We start from the raw sequence: 18,097 nt of genomic DNA, 5'->3' as shown, positions 1-18,097 counted from the left end.
CTGATGTGGTACAACAAGGAGAGGAGGTTTCAGGAGGCTGTCTTGTTAGTCTCTTCAAATTTGATACTGTTCATGTTATAAAAAGTTAGTGATGTGGTGATATTCAGATGCAGCAGCTCTGCATCAGAACTTATACCCTCTACACATATCACAGGCAGCAGCTCTCTTCCACCTGCACCATGTCTGTCTGAGTGTCTCACAACTAACAACTCCTGCTAGCCAGAGAGCTGGAAACTACAGTCATCGGTTAAAAGTAACGATTGATTTGAGTGTTTGTGTGCGTTTAGCATTGTATCTCATTATGTGAAGCTACTAAATGACCACAGAGCATACATACGTATTTAGTAGTCAGTACGTATTTTACAGTCAAATTTTCGCATTGGGTTTATAACGTTTTTATATATTTTTTTCTTGTTAGACCTCTTTTGATGAGAGTGCAGTTGGTTCTGGGGGTGACTGTAATCCAGCGCCAAGCACTTCATCGGGTCAGAGAAGACAAGGCTGCGGTCGAGGGCATGGCAGAGGTAGACGTCCAAGAGGTAGAGCAGTGATCACAGGCAGAGGAAGGGACGGAGGCCGGAACGTACGGCTGTCAGTGGAGCAGAGCGAGACCTTCAGCAAGCTTGAAGGATTTCTGATGAATGGGTAAAGCCTCAAATTACTTCTCATATACATTACAAACAAATTTACCTCCATTGGTAATATTTATAGTAAGTAATGTAGAATAACTTACAAACCAGTGTATCCTAGTGTTTTTATTTTTGATCAAGCAAAATGAAAACACTGTAAAGATGAGGGTTGATGATTCCTCTGTAAATGCTGATAGTGCATGTACCATACAACAATACAGATTTTTCATTAGTGTGTATTTTGTCGTTTTAGCTGACTGTGTTATTTATATTCTTTCAATAAATATTTAAACCTGACAATGGTCTTTCTTTTTATTTCAAAAGGATCTAATCAGTTTAAAGTAGTAAATAACATTGAACATAAAGGATTACATCATGAAATTATTGTATGACATGTTTTTATTAGAAAACAAACTTTTTTACAAAACAAAATATTCATGAAGTTCCACAATAAATTGTGTTCTTCTAAAAGGAAGGTAGACTGGTCTGTTAGTGGTGTCTTGTTCATTGATTAACAATCTGAGGATGGCTGACATGAATGGAGAGCAGCGGTAAGTTCCCAGAATCCTCTAGTCCTTAGGCAGGGGCTGTCCTGTAATAAGAACCACAAGAACATTTTTAACTAAATGCCACATTTCGCGAATTCGCGAATTAGTCGAACATCATATTCTTTCTGGCGCCTGTAAAGCGCCATGTGAAAGCCCGAGTCTGGACGCTGGACTATTTTGACAAGCTGAGGGGCTGACGCGCGTAGAACCTTAGTTACTTTCAGCAGGGCAGTCTCAGTGCTGTGGTGGGCTCTGAACTCAGACTGAAAGACCTCAAAGAGACTGTTGCTATGAAGAAACTCACAGAGCTGATTTGTGACAACTTTCTCCAAGATCTTAGAAACAAAAGAGAGGTTAGATATCGGTCTGTAGTTGACAAAAGAGCCTGAATCAAGTGTAGGCTTTTTAAGAAGAGGCTTAATAACAGCAGGTGAGAAATACGACAGCAAGAATTCGAAAGTAATGAAGAAATGATCCGACAGAAGAGGATTCTGCAGTAAGACAGCCAAGTTGACAGGTCCCACGCCATAAGCAAGAACAAGATCTAAGGTGTGGTTAAAGCAATGAGGAGGATGGTTCACAGACTGTGTGAAACCAAAAGAATCCAGTAAAGACATGAAGGCAATACAAAGATTATCATCAACGACGTCCACATGAATATTAAAGTCACCAACGATGATGATTTTATCCGAAAGAAGAACGATGCTGGAAAGAAACTCTGAAAAATCGGAGAGAAATTGAGAGTACGCGCCAGGAGGCGGGTAGACGATAACAAACAAAAACGGTTGCACAGTTTTTACAGCTGGCTGTGAGAAACTAAGAAAAAGACTTTCAAAAGAGCTAAAGCCTAGTTTAGGTCATTGGCCAAGCTGGGGATCAAATCAGTGATCTTCTTGCTGGGAGGCTGCAGCACTAACCACCGTACTACCATGCAGCCCCTCATAAATATACTAACTTACAACATTTAGCAGCATCAATCTTAAGCACAGCCACATCAGCAGGAGTAGGATTATTATACCATTTTAAAACTATCTTTAATCCACTCTGCTTCTTGATGAACAACAGCAGAGAGAAACAGACTAATTTCTGGTTTCGGAGCTTCAGGAGAACTTGTGGTTGTCTAATGCTTCAGAGTCTTATAAGTCCTGTGGGGTCCAGCCATAGACTGTCTATGGTCCAACTGAGTGCTGCAGTTGCCGCCAACAATCTGCAAATAATATGCAAATTTTGCCCCTCTAGCCTTTCATCATTTTAAACGCAATTTAATCTATTTCACTTTTTGATGAATAACAGCAGCGCAGGGTTTTGGCGCTCCAAGTAAACTACAGATGTCTCACACTCAAGGGTCTCGTAGGCCTGTGAGGTTCACCAACAAAATGCAAAAAATTTGCAAGTCACGCCATGTTAGCCCTTACCCCCAAACCATCCCCTCCACACCAAAAGAGTGACAGGAAGGTAAAAGAAAAAAAAAAAAAAAAAGGATGGAAAAGAAAAACATCATAAACAGCTGTGATTGATCAAACAGTGACATCAAATATATAAAAGTATTTTAATTCAAAAACATCAAAGTGCAAAAATGTATAAAATGAAATAACAAAGGGGAGACCAGGTATGGTTGTGACATGGGGAGAGTTGTAAAACCACCAAGCCCCGCAGTCCTCAGCCCTGCAGTCTTCAGCCCTGCAGTCTTCAGCCCCACAGTCCTCAACCCTGCAGTCTTCAGCCCTGCAGTCTTCAGCCCTGCAGTCTTCAGCCCTGCAGTCCTCAGCCCCAGAGTCCTCAACCCTGCAGTCTTTAGCCCTGCAGTCCTCAGCCCCACAGTCCTCAGCCCTGCAGTCTTTAGCCCTGCAGTCCTCAGCCCTGCAGTTCTCAGCCCTGCAGTCTTTGGCCCTGCAGTCCTCAGCCCTGCAGTTCTCAGCCCTGCAGTCTTCAGCCCTGCAGTCCTCAGCCCTGCAGAACTCAGCCCCACAGTCCTCAGCCCTGCAGTCCTCAGCCCTGCAGTCCTCAGCCCTGCAGTCTTCAGCCCCTGAGTCCTCAGCCCTGCAGTCCTCAGCCCTGCAGTCCTCAGCCCCACAGTCTTCAGCCCCTTGGACCTCTCTGAATCTTCCAGATCCAGCCTTTGCAAGACTCTCACCACCAGTGTCTAGACTCCATCGGGGGATTTTCATAATTCATAACGCCATTGTACCCCCTACATTGATTATTTTGCTCAATGCCTGATGGGGTCTTATTGCCAAACTTTTCTATTTATTCATTAAATCTGTTGATAACTCTTTACAGTATATAATTCTCTCCTGATTGAAATATAAATGTGTTCGTGTATGCTCAGAACAGACGCTATGAGGCAAGTTGATGGGGGCTGGGGGTGCTTTGTGGATGTCCTCCCCCTCCTCCACCTCCCCTCACTCTCAGACAGAGATAATGGGGGGAGCTGATAGCAGCCCTTGAGAATGTTGTGGCAGCACAGATATGGACTGATAATGCCTCCACCACCTCGGCTGCTTGTGTGTGAGTGTGTGTATATGCTTGTGCGTTTTTGTGATAGTGTTTATGTTTTTAACTTTCAAATGTTAGTAACACACAAGCATGCAGGCAGGTACAGATCTCTGTGTGTCGTCTCACATTGTGGTGTGACTATTTTTGTGTTCGAAAGTGGATGTCAGACTCTTTTCTTTCAGTGTGTGTGTGTGTGTGTGTGTCTGCATGTGTGTGTGTTCTACATCTGCTATTCTACAGTAAGTGTATGTGGCTCCCTGTGTGTCTCTGCAGCTTCCTTCATCCCACCAGACATCCCTGCCTCCTTTTTATGGGCACAGGAACAGCTGGCCACCCCAGTAGGGCATTCTCACAATGAGACAACCACAATATATGAGCTCTGTGCCACACACTCTCTCTTCTACACACAGTTGCACAGGAGGACACATACAGTATACAGATATACACACGCACGCACACAGACACAGACACAGACACACACACACACACACACACACACACACACACACACACACACACACACACACACACACACACACACACACACACACACACAAAGTGGCTACTGCTGCTATCTTTTGTGTTATCTCGTGCACAGCACCATCAGGGTGCTTTCACTTTGTGTTTATTACTTTTTGTCCCTCATCTAGAGACAAGAGAGAGATTTTTATTGTTATGGTTTGGGAAAAAATACACTGCAGCACCTTCAGCATTGATATCAGTTCTGATATGCAATTCTTTTCAAACCTTCTGGACTCTGATTAATGGCAAAAGGCAATTCATCTTACTGTACTTTACAACATCTCCTGGTACAACAAAATCACATCCTGACAGTTCAAATGAGAAAATGATTAATAGACCTCATGATTAACATAATGAGTCATTATCCAGGACAGAGACATTATTTCATCAAGCCAGGCTATATTTATCTTTGTTCACCTATGCACCTCTTCCTCTCATTCCGCTGTGTTTTATTGCAGAGAAGATTACAGTCTTTTTCCATTCATAGCCATGTGCTGATTAATAGTTGAAGATTTGCAGTATGGTTGGGTTTAGATAGTTGTCTTTTGTCTGTAGAAATGCAGAGTGAGTGCCCGTGCTAAACCTGAAATCTGCAGCACATTAATCCTACATTGGAATCAAATCATATCAAATCAAACTTTGTTTATAGAGCACAATTCATACAAAAAAGGTACTACAAAGGGCTTTACACGTCTAAAAGCAACCCTTATCCAGTCCCACCCTGCCCAGACCCCCACCCAAGCACACACACACACACACACACACACACACACACACACACACACACACACACACACACACACACACACACACACACACACACACACACACACACACAGAAAGAGCAGCTCCACTCGGTGCTTCTCATGAAGAATTGTTTGGATTATTTGTGGAAAAGTTCACTCTGAACCACCCCCCGCAGTCTTGTCATCCTCTCTCCCCAGGAAATGTGCAAGGAAGAGGAAAAACACCTCTCTTGACTCCGCTGCGACTCCTGCCCTGGCTGCTAAACAGGCACGAGCCCTCGCTTTCATCTCTGTTAATCCGGAGGCCAGCCTCGTCCTGTCTGCTCTGTTCAACATCCAGGCTTGGATTGAAAGCATGAACTTCAGGATCCAGGCTCTGGAATCCAGCTCCGCTGCAGTAACAGATGCCTGTTTCCCGAGTTTGGCTGGTCCGTCCTCCTCTTCGGCTCAGAGGGGGGTCCCGGCTTCCACTCCGTCTGCTGGTCTGACTCCTGCACAGGCAGGTGGCGTCAATCCGGCGACCATCGACAGTATCACCCTCCCGCGAAGGACTCTGGGAAGTGCAGTTCCCGTTTCCACCAGCAATCCATTCTTTCCTCCAGCTGCTGCGATTTCTCCCAGTCTGAGAAGCCAGATTCTCGCAGGTAATGATATTAATCTTGTTAAAACCCTGCTGTGCTCAGAGCTCTCGGACAGACGTATTGTGGGATGTGGAGTTATTTCAGTGCTGCTTAAGGATAGTGATCCCTGCTTGTCAAAAACTCTGACTTTGGCCAAATTTAATGTAGCGTTTAGTGTTGTCCGCGATGTCATTTGTGAAGTCTACCAATCCCGCAAAGAAGAGCTTGACATTTCATATCTAGCCATTATTTCAGATCTGGCCAGGACCTATGGAGGTGCTTTGTTTTACAAATACCATAAGTCATTCTCAGCCAAAGCTGCTATGTACATTCAACACTTTAACCAAAGACTGGACTGGTCAGCAGTTGATCTGAGCCTTATCAGTAGGCATTTCACGGGACATCAGGCCCTTTCCTGTTCCATCTGTGGCTCCTCTTCTCATTCCTCAAATCTATGCCCCCAAACTACTATTAATGATCATCCGTCCAAGCCTGTTTCAAGCCCCCACAGGGAGGTCGCCAAGCTACTGCGGAGAAACGCACCCCAAGTCTGTGTGCCCCAGACGGACCCGCTTCATGAAGAAAGACAAAAAATAAAGCCGTCAACACCTGTCAACATCCTCGAGCTGGGGAAAGCATTGGAAAAGCATCCAAACCGCTGCTTTGTCAATTATTTGATTACAGGTCTGGTTCACAGGTTTTTAGCTGGATTGCTATGGCTTCCTAAGGTGTCTTTTGTTTGTAATAATCTGCAATCTTCTTTGAAGGAGCCTGAGGTGGTAGACAAGTTACTGGCAAAGGAAGTTAAAAAAGTTTTTATGATCGGCCCATTTGTTAAATCCCCTTTTCCAATTGCCTGGATCAATCCTAACAGTGAAGCCACTCACAAATACTCTAAGAAAAAGCGCTTAATAGTTGACCTGTCTGCCCCTCACAACTATGAAACTCAGAGCATTAACAGACTCATTCCTCTTTCACCTTTTTCTCTGCGTTATGCATCAGTCAATAATGCCATCAAATCCATGAAGAAAGCAGGCAAAGGTGCGTGGCTAGCCAAAGCGGATATCACTGAAGCGTTTAAAGTCATGCCTTTGCATCCATCTCAGTGGCCCTTATCCAGTGTCAAGTAGAAAGAAAAAATGTATTTGACAGTCAGACTTACTTTTGGTTGTCGCAGCAGCGACAATACCCTGTCTGAGGCTCTTTGCTGGATTCTCCAGAGTAACTGTAGACTGCCTTTTGTGCTCCACCTCCTAGATGATTTTTTGCTTGTCGATTATGCAAACTCAAAGCCAGATCATTGCATCTCAACCCTCGGGCGTACTTTCTCCAGGCTGGGTATCCCTCTTGCAGAAGAAAAGACATTAGGCCCTCTTCAAGTTATAGAGTCTTGGGTATCACTTTAGATAGTCGCCTGATGCAAGCCTCTCTGCCTCTGAAGTACCAGGGAGGTAATAAGGAATGCGTTGGATGCTGCGTCCCTTTCAAAAAGAGATCTGCTTTTACTGCTTGGGCATTTTGATTTTGCTACACGCATTATTCCTCAAGGTTGTGCTTTCATGTCCAGACTTCTTGACCTCTCCAAGTCTGTCCAAAAGCTAAGTGATTTGGTGAAATTGGATGCTGGCTGCAGATCAGAGCTCCGTTTTTGGTCACTCCTGCTTGATGAATGGAATGGTATTTCTTTCTTTTACAACAGGATTTTGAATCTTCTCTTGGTATCAAGCTGTATAAAGATGCTGCACCTTCTATAGGTTTTGGAGGGTTTTTCAGTAACCAATGGTTTGCCGATGTGTGGCCAAATGAGTTATCAGCCTCGCCAGCTAATGCTACTTCCTCACTACATGTGGTGTGGGCTAGCTAGGTCCACTTTAAAATCATATGATTCTGCACGGTCCTATTTTGTCTCCTTTTGTCCTTTTTTATCTTTTCTGTAGCAGTCAAACCTGTCAATATTCCAGTGATATGTGCTTTATAGTCCACTGCTTTGAATCAAAAAAGATGCAGCCTTTCTCTATAAAGGGATTTGTAGCAGGTATTCAGTTCCACCTCCGTTGTCTGGATCCATCCACCATCAGCCCGCTTCAAAACTCATCCACCGCCTCCTGCTAAACTGACTTGTGAGAGAAAACGGGTCGGTGGCGCAGTTGGAGAGTGCGCTTGGTCGGTGATTGGAAGGTTGCAGGTTCTCAGCTCTGAGCGACGCATGGTGATGTGTCCTTGGGCAAGACACTGAACCCCAGGTTGCTGCCACTGCTGCATCAGTGGTGTGTATGAAAGGGCGTGCATGTGTTAGATATACTGATGGACATACTGATAGTAACACTGTGGTCCATCAGTGAGTGAATGTGAGAGCGAATGGGTGTGGATGGTTAAGTGTGACCTGCAGTGTAAAGCAGCTGTGATTAGTCCATGACTAGAAAAGTGCTATATAAGCCCAAGTCCAAAACCTCAAGGTAAAGACATTCGTCTCCCTTTAAATCTCCCACTTGAGCACAAGATAATTATTCAGTTGAGAGCTGGGTTCTTTGGTCACTACACTGATTTGTTATTGGAAACAGTCATTCTCAAGGCTTTCTATGGTTTCTCAAAGGTGGGGAATTCACTGTCAATGATTCTTTTAAACCTTCTCATGATCTTGCAATAGTAGATTTATCTGTTCACCCTACTTCTCATTACTGCTTAAACACTCTAAGACTGATAAGGATAGGAAAGGATCGCTGATTCACATTTCTGCCATTAATTCTGTTTGTTGCTTTCTGTCCTCCATGTCCTGTTTCCTGAGGAACCGCCCTCACGCTTCTCAGCAAGAGCCACCGTTCGTGTCTGAAAGAGGGAAGGCCATGTCAAAGGCTCAGTTTGCCTCCCGCCTCCACCCCCTCTGCCAGTCCTCGGTTTACCTGCAGACTGCTACACCACTCACTCTCTGCACATCGGTGCAGCGACATCAGCAGCTTCCTCTACCTTTGTCGCAACACTTAAGGCCATGGGTAGATGGTCATCATCTGCTTAAGAACGGGCCGGAGGCTTAAGTCATTGCTCCTTGAATTTGATAGACGTGTGAAATCATGCTAGAAACTCTAATTTTCTATCCAGTGTGGATTCTATCAGCAAATTATGAGATGTGATTGGCTATTTTGCTTAAGTTCTAGATTCTCCTGCTACTGCTAATTTGCTGACAAATGTGTACTGGTACATGAGTATGAATGCCTGGTGTGTTCTTTTTGGAGTGTTCTGCTGCTGCTCACCCTCCCTCATGCTCCCTCATGCTCCCTCATGCTCCTCCAAGTCAGCATTTGGAAGCAGCATTTGGTTTTCTCCGCAGGCGCAGGGAAGGGGAGGGAGGTCCCAGAACAGAGCCACACCACCAAAGTTCAGTTTGTTATGTAACGCTTTTGTAATTCATTGGTCATTGTTTACTCAAGACATTGTAAATGGACTTGAGCTTATATAGCGCTTTTCTCGTCATGGACTAATCAAAGCTGCTTTACACTACAGGTCACACTTGCCCATCCACATCCATTCACGCACACATTCACTCACTGATGGATCCAATCTTTACTATGTTAGGTATCCATCAATATATCTAACACAGTCACGCCTTTTCATACCCATTCCCATGCTCCCACTGACAACTTGGGGTTCAGTGTCTTGCCCAAGGACACAGCGCCATGCGTCGCTCAGAGCTGGGCTTGAACCTGCAACCTTCCAGTCACCGACCAAGCGCACTCTCCAACTGCGCCACCGACGCCCCGGCCCAAACGTGATTGTCATGTTATTTTATGCAAGCAGTTGTAATTAATCCTGATGTTTTATTGTTATGAAAGCAATTGTAATTCCAAATGGTTATGCTTTTACTGAATCAATTGTAATAAATTTTTGACAAAGAGATCCTGGCTGAACTGTGGTTTTATAAACGTGTGGTTGACTACAGAGGAGCCAGGTCAGGAAATGCACTCACAGCAGCAAAACACTACTGTAGACCGCCACCACCTGCTCAAGCTGATATTCACCATAAAGCAGAGACATCCCAGCCAGAGTCAGTCCCAGGCCCCATCGCAGAGGGCCCTCCACTGAGGAAACACTGGAGATATGGAATACAAACATTGTACAAAACCATAAAACTACTGGAGATATAAAAAAAGACATAAAACTATGTACCTTAGAAAATAAACAGATAATAAAAGTGCTAAAATATGATTTGAATAATTTGATAAATAAAATAAAAATACATTTAATAAATAAATCCAACAGTAAAATAAAAGGAAAATAAAAGACGATGTTAGTTAAAAGCCAAATGAAATAAGAGGGCCTTGAGCCTGCTTTTAATAAATATGAATGTTCTCTGCAGCCCTCAGGTCCTCCGGCTGGCTATTCCACAGACAGGGGCCATAGTGCAGGAAAGATGCCTCTCTAAAAGTTTGTGTTCTGGCTTTGGAAATCTCAGGGTCCGTGAGGGTTCTTATGGTAAAAGCAGTTCTGAAAGATAAGGAGGCCCAAGACCCCTTAGACCAGGGGTCTCAAACTCGTGCCATGGAGGGACAAGAGGCTGCAGGTTTTCTTTCCAACCAGAAACTCCACCAGCTGAATTCACTAATTACCTCACCTTCAAGCAGAGAACAGGGACTAATCAGTCAATTCAGCTGGTGGAGTTTCTGGTTGGAAAGAAAACCTGCAGCCTCTTGGCCCTCCATGGCACGAGTTTGAGACCCCTGCCTTAGACATTTAAAAACCATCAAAATGACCTTCAAATTAATCCTTAAACACACAGGGAGCCAATGCAGTGATTTTCAAACCGGTGTAATATGTGCCCACCTCCTGATTTTTGTCAAGTTTCTCTCCCTAACCCTAAGAATCAAAAATTAAAACCTCAGTCTTGTCCTGGTTGAGCTAGAGGAAGTTTTCTGCCATCAAGGTTTTAATTTATGGAATACAAATTAAAAGGGCATCAATTTGCCCTGTGTCATCATGAGACATGGACATGTACAGTAGTGTTGTGCTAATCATGAACGAATCGTTCAATACCCGAGAATCACTTTACTGACTCAAGAATCATGATTCTTCGCTCCAAATGACTAATTTACTGACTCAGTACAAAGCTCACGGTAGCCCAGCCCCTCACTCACATCACGGGAGAATGGCTGGTACGTAGAATGGCTCAACTCACAGTGTATACAGGTCATTAACTCACCCACAGTACATACAGATCACTAACTCACTCACAGTATGACTCAAAGCACATACGAGTCACTCACCGGCTCGAATGTACGTAGCATTACTCAACTCTTAGTACATATCACATTGCACTAACTCACTGACAGAATGACTCAAAGCACATACAGGTCACTCACACACCCCCTTCCTCCTTGTGAGTTAAGAATCACTTAATAGCTTAAAACGTTGCACGGCTCGACACAGCACATAATCTCACTCACCTCTGTCGGCGCAGACACTTAAGTTTGCAAACTTTTCCAATTTGCAATGTCTGGCCATAGCACTGTCATCTCGCATTTTATTCTCTCATTAAAACAGCACTGCTGCCACCTATGAATCTCTCTGAAATATGGATTTCTATGCACTTTCTGGGTAACTGACTTGAGTGACTCAAATGACTCAAAAACCCGATTCACTTTGGTGAGTGACTCATTTAAACTCAATTCAGTAAAAAGAATTGAGTTTCCCATCACTAATGTACTGCTGTGTGTCATCAGCATAGCTTTGAAAAATGATGCCATGCTTCCTGTTGACATTTCTCAGTGGGAGCATGTACAAATTAAAAAGTATGAGGCCTAAAATTGAGCCTTGGGGCACACCACAGTTAATTTCATGGATCCTTGAGGAACTTGTGTCCAAACTTACCAGAAATTTTCTGTCTGTGAGATAAGAGCTGAACCACTGAAGGACAGCACCAGGGAGGCCAACCAGGTGTCTTAGGCTGTGTCCGAAATAGCATACTAACGTACTACTCATACTAAGTGTGACGTCAAAAATAGTATGTAGTGCGTTCACATTAAATAGTATGAAAAGATTGTGTGCGCGAGAAATACCTGGATGTATACTATATGGGGAAAAATTCTAAGTATGGGAGGTGGGCATACTACTCGCACTGACACGCCCCATAATGCACTGCGAGCGAAAATGGAGGAGATTGCCAGGACAAGCAGAACTCTGGAGGGAAGATATAAATGTAAGTATGAAACGTGAATTGTAAGTACCAAGTATTTTCTGATTTTATGTGGTGAAATGGTCGTTATTATCACCCACCGATGTGAGAAATAGGCGGTTTCTAACTAACGTCTTTAATTTGTCAGACGACTCACAACGTTCTACTGCCTGCTAGCCGCAGCAGCTCCCATTGCATACAGAAGAAATAGCAACTACCTCCTCCAGCCTGCAGCTACAATTGAAATGATTTCAGAATCTTGCTAACAACTGTATGATGAGTGCCGGCTTCAAATTACCACATGAATTATGCGACTGTTTTGCTCGTATTTCACGTAGGCTATATTATGGTTAGGTACCAAGCATATTTCCTGGCCACGATCTGCAAAGAACTTGTCTTAAATATCGTTATGTGGAGGGCTTTAACTCTCGAGCGGACTGCTATGATAATCAAACAGGAACTATGCTTTATAACAGTTAACGGTGCAACTCTAATAATGCTGCACAGATGGATAATGCTGGACTGTTATTTTTTCCAAGGGACTGTTGAGGACACGGAGCGCCTCATACAGTGGCGCTCAGAAAATGAGGAGCTTTTCACGGGGCGCAGGAATGCAGCCCAAAAGGGTTTTGAGTAAGTAATAAACTCATGTCACCCACATGTTTTCTTTTTTACTCTGCTGTAAAATAATTAACAGATCAGTGAGATAAGGCTTCTGGTCAGTGTAAGGTCACAATTTTGGTTGACTTTTCTCATTAACAGCTGAAAAGAAATGTTGTAACAAAGACCACTTTTTCTGATTCAATCTATGTTTAGAATGTTCATCAAGGACTAGAGTCTGGAGGGCAAGGTGGAGGCAGGGGGGGTTAAAAAAAATGGGAAAATCTCAAACAAAAATACAAGGTTAGTTAGTCTTTTAGTTTATCCACAGTATACAAACACAATTAACATGGGACCCCAATGACCATTAACAAATAACCTCCGTGCTGTTTGGTAGGATCTGAAGGCCCCCAGGACAGGCATCAGCACAGAGGGAGGAGAGACAACTGCTGCCTCCGGGAAGTGGTTTCAGGCCATGGATGAGGTGATGGGCAAAGGCCAAGTATAACCCCGCCAAATCTCATCACCTCAGCCATGGCAGAACCTGTGGCAGCAGCTGTCTCTCCTCCAGAAGAAGGCAGAGGTAAAAGGAAGAGAGAGATGGAAATGATAGAGTTTTTGAGGGAGATGGAGGAGAGAGAGGAAGAACGAGAAAGGAGAGCAGAGAAGAGAGAAGAGAGAAGACAGAGAGAAAGAAGAGCAGAAGAGAGAGAAGACAAAGGGAGCAAGAGTGGAGAGAGTGGATGGAGAGCAGGGCCAGGGAGGAGAGGAGAGAGAGAGAGGCGAGAGAGGCAGAAGGCAGAGCAAGAGAGGAGAGATTGTTGGGGCTTTTGGAGAAATTCTTAAATAAATAGTTTTGTTGTTTAAATTAAATAAAGAATGTTCATGAAAACTTCAGTTTTGTTCATCATGTTTTTAGTGCTATGTACAGAATCTCAATACAGTTATATACAGTTTTAATTATGAAACAGTTAAAAGTTAGAAACAGAAAAAAATACAGAAATGAACAAACTATTTAAAGTGATTGTGAAGAATAACTGGAACAAACTTAAAACTTTTTACAGAGATTGTGAAGAATAACTGGAACAAACTTAAAACTATTTACAGAGATTGTGAAGAATAACTGGAACAAACTTAAAACTATTTCCAGAGATTGTGAAGAATAACTGGAACAAACTTAAAACTATTTACAGAGATTATGAAGAATAACTGGAACAAACTTAAAACTATTTACAGAGATTGTGAAGAATAACTGGAACAAACTTAAAACTATTTACAGGCACTGATCAAAACTTCACTCAAACTTTAACAATAATCATGTTCTTGCAGTTCATGCAGGGTGTTGTCTGGGGCAGACACTGCAGCGGCAAGGCGGTCCCTGAGACCATCCTCAGATTGTTGGACTGGCACAGCAGCCTCCAAGTCCACTCCATTGTCATCATCTTCCTCCACAACTTCTGGCTCTAAAATGTCTCCATTTGTGATGCAGAGGTTGTGGAGAAAAAGGCAGGCAATGATGACCTCTGGCACAAAGTCCACCTTCACCTCCAGGGCCTTCAAGAAGATGGACCTCCACCTGGTCCTCAGGACACCGAAGGCCCTCTCCACCACACACCTGGCCCTGGACAGCCTGGCGTTAAACCTGCCCTCCACAGCATTCCGGACAGGCTCTCGAAATGGAGTGAGCAGTGCTATGGGCTGGGACAGGCATGGGTATCCCCCGTCACCAATAAGATGCCAGCCTGGAGGTGCATAGAGCTGGCGGATATAAAAAGGGCTGCTTTTCAGGACTCGGGCATCACGGACACTGCCGGGAAAGCCCACAGCAATGTCCAAAAAGTGGCCTGTGTGGTCACAAATCGCCTGGAACTGAATGGAGTGGAAGAGTTTCCTGTTGAAATAATCAGCAGGAAACCTTCCAGGTGGCACAATGCGCACATGGCACCCATCAATGCTCCCTGCCACCTTCTTAAATGCTGGGGAACCGGACAGATGAGCGAGCCCAGCCCCAATTACCTCCAGCTCATCCATATTGGGGAAGCACACGGCCCTCCGAAAAATGCCCTGGATGGCCTTGCTGGTCTTGTGGACCAGTTGCGTCTGAAATCCTTTGTACAGTGTGTAAAAAAAATAAAAATAAATAAAAAATCAATGTTTGAGTAACAAATCACTGAGCCAAACGTGAAAGAAAAAAGGGCTGTTAATTAAAAACAAAAGTTTAGTGGTTACCTTGATGTATCATTTGGCCAATGCCCGGTCAAGGTTTTCTGCCTTCCGCTTGTTCCAGCCACTGGCCTGGTGGTAAGGATGTCTGTGCGGACTAAATACACAATGCATATTAGGGAAGACCAGTAATAATGAGTAATAAAGGCCATTGGCAATAATTACCTCACACATCCAGGAATGCGCTTCAGCATGCATGATGGAGAGGAAGGGACGCATGTTCAACAGGTCCTGAAACTCAGGACAGTGGCCCACAACCCTCTGCAAATATGGCCAGTATTTGCATACCACATCAGAGCAAAAAAATTGCACAGTCTGTGAAGAAAGCTGTTTCTGGAGATATAAGGGGTATGCATTTATCTCTCCACAGAACATATTCAGTCCCTTAAGCAGAATCCCATGATGGCAGACAGCAACCTTAACACCTTCCTCATCTACTTTGCTTGCAGACTTGTTTGAAGACTCTCGTGCTGTCACCCATTCGCCTGAACCACACCTCCCTTTCCCAGGATTCTATTGCAGATAAAACACAGATGTACACATAACATTGTACATAAAAGATTGGTTATGATGTTAAATGGGGTAAATACAATATGCAGAAAGTAGGTTACAATTTATAATAGAAGGATTGGAAATAAACTTTACATGTTGTGTTGATCCACAAACATAGTCAACAAAGGAGGCCACCTCAGCATCCTAGGCCAGAAACACACCTTCAAAAAATCCCTTAGGTCTAGAAGAGCAAGAACAGGAGTTGAATTTAGAGTGTCATGGATGTAACCTCTAAAGTTTTAAAGGAAAAGAAATTTACACACCCCGGTTGGCTCTTAAAGTGGTAAAGTTTGCGGTTTCCATCTCAAGCAACAGCCAACATAGAATAGAATAGAATAGAATAGAAAATACTTTATTTATCCCCGAGGGGAAATTCAGGAGTTACCGCAGCATTTGAGAAAACAAAAGTAAGAAAGTGTATAGAAAGTGCAAAAAGGTCCATAAGAAATTAGATGACGACTTCCCGTCCACCACTCGTCCACCACTCTCCAGCCCAGCCAGTCTCCACCTCCACAGGGTCCAGGACTGAGCCTCCCCAGCAGTCTGTTCAGTCTCTGTCTGCTGGATCCTGTCTGCTCACAGCAGGCGAAGCTCCTCCAATGTGGGGCAGGCGTCCGATGTCAGCTCCGTCAGCCACGTCTGTGAACAGCACGATGCCACTGGGTTAGCACAGCTAGCTCGTCCATCCCCTGGGGCTAGATCCCACGTTCCCAACAACGATGGATGGAAGGACAGGTCCACGTCGTCACCTCCCAGCTCACATCCGAGAACCAGCACGTCGTCCTCACCTTCTCCTCCTCAGCTCGAGGGAAATCATCAAGCCCTACACTAGTTAGCATTGACAAGCTACAGGCTGCTAACAGCTAATTTCACATGTAAAAAATGCAGCCATGGTTACATGTAGGATCTCCAGACAAACACAGGAGAAAAGTAGTAAAAAATATCGCCGAAGCCACAAAAAGTTTGGTGTCTGTGACCGACAATGAACCATACAAAGTGATGATCCACTCCAAATACAAAGATTACGAAAAAGAGACAAAAAAATTACAAGAAACGGACAAAGACGAGAGAGCTGCCGCAACAGGCAGCTACTTGGGTAGCGCCTCTGCATACCCACATGGTGGGTATGCATGAAGGACACTGAAACTGATGCACCTGAGACAGCCTTTCAACCTCAAATTTTGCATAAGACCATTCCAGGAATGATTTCTGCATTGTGTCTCCACATATCTTACCACTCTGATGGTGAAAGGATAACAAAACAGACAAGAAAAACTATAAAGACACTTTTCAAAGTCATCAGACAAAGTAGATTATTGTTTAAGATATACTCACCCGACCATAGAATTTGGTGCGCTGACCAAGCATGCTAACAAAAGCCTGCCTTTAGATGGAAAATAAAGAACACTGGGGGAAAAAAATCTACCTTTGTCTTGAATGGTCCCAGTCAGACTGTGCTGTCCACTAGTAGATGGAGCACATGAGGGGTCCATGCTTCAACTAGAGGCAACTGTAAAGTGTTTGAAAGGGATAATGAAGTACAATAGTTTCAGTACAAAACATGATACTGATGTGCTGTAAATAAAGACTATAGCTATTGCCCTTTTCCAGCTCTTGTCCCTTTAAGGGTTTTTGTTTATAATAGTCAAGAAGATCCCAACACCACATTAGGTACAATAGGTACACACACAAACAGGAGTTAGTTCTTTTTTAACGTAAATATACACACAGACATCAACCAAGCACCAAATTATTGATTGAATTTTATTCCGTTATTATGTCACAGACATTATGCTCAAGAAGCTTATTTCAACAAACTGACCAGTAAGATTACTGGGGAAGAAAACCCACCTGTGGGTGAACCTCGTTTCCGCCCCTCCCCCGTTCTACTCCTTTTTGGGACAGGATTCCCTTCCTCGTCCTCCTCGACCCAAACAAACTTCTGTGATCTCGTTTCTGACGCTCCATCAGTTTGTTTACGTTTAGCCTCCTTAAAAGAAACATAATAATAATAAAAATCTTTATTATACACTCAACAAGAAGATGCACACGTGAGTGTATGTGAGTGGGGCATGCCAGTGTTACCACCTAAACATTACAACTTAAGTTAAATACAGACTACTTTAGTTTCAAAAAGTCTAAGGAGATGTCTTGAGAGCATGGCCTACCGCACATTCATCCAAGAGCACATCAGCAAGAAACACAGCGTCGTCATCTTCAAGCGGATCCATGATACCCACTGGCGTCGTGATTGAGTCCAATGATTACATTGATGCGTTCCAGGCCTTTAAATCTTTATTGGGCGTCTCTGCGTGGCTGCAAATAATATGCGCTTAATAACATGATGAATGTGACGTTAATATAATGCACCTATTTGTTTTAATTAATATAGTTTATAGATTCTTATCGCTGGATGTTTCAACTATTACTTAAGATTTATGATTAACTCTATAAAATATATATTTTTGTCAGGTTTGTCTTGTTACATAAAATGTTAAAAGTCATGGAACCTCTTTTTAAACAAAACAAACAAAAACCTTCATTTAAAGTTCATCATAATAAGAATTGTTGGCCTCAGATGTAGAATGGCATTTAATGTAAAGGAAGTGAATAATACTGATGATAACAACAACAACAACAAAATAGTACTAATAATGATATTAATAATAATAATAAAAAAATATTATTATTATCACTGTTATTAGCTGATTAACGGAAATGTTTTTGTTTTATTGCTTATCATAATGATAATAATAATAATAATAATAATAATAATAAGAACAATTATTATTATTATTATTATTATTATTATTATTATTATTATTTTTATTATTATTATTATTATTATTATTATTATGATAAGCAATAAAACAAAACAAAAAAATCCGTTGATCAGCTCTTAAGCAACTCGGTTTGAGTTTTTGAACCAGATCTAAGGCATCCTAAAATAGAATAGAATAGAATAGAATAGAAAATACTTTATTTATCCCCGAGGGGA

The 18,097-nt window shown here is 43.0% G+C and overlaps 1 long non-coding RNA gene across 1 annotated transcript; it reads right to left on the bottom strand.

Moving 5' to 3' along the window:
* Positions 1 to 16,217: 16,217 nt before the first annotated feature.
* On the bottom strand, positions 16,218 to 17,747 carry LOC141801047 (uncharacterized). The gene is made up of 3 exons (XR_012599368.1): positions 17,268 to 17,747; positions 16,951 to 17,089; positions 16,218 to 16,609 (listed from the first exon to the last, which is right to left on the bottom strand). It is a non-coding gene; the product is annotated as an uncharacterized LOC141801047 (long non-coding RNA).
* Positions 17,748 to 18,097: the final 350 nt, after the last annotated feature.

Source organism: Halichoeres trimaculatus, unplaced genomic scaffold (assembly GCF_033239565.1).
Source record: "Halichoeres trimaculatus isolate MK-OKI-2021-1 unplaced genomic scaffold, fHalTri1.1 fHalTri1_scaffold_12, whole genome shotgun sequence".
Taxonomy (NCBI): domain Eukaryota; kingdom Metazoa; phylum Chordata; class Actinopteri; order Labriformes; family Labridae; genus Halichoeres; species Halichoeres trimaculatus.
The sequence above is the reverse complement of the archived record's forward strand: the minus strand, read 5'-3'. Positions and strand labels throughout refer to the sequence as shown.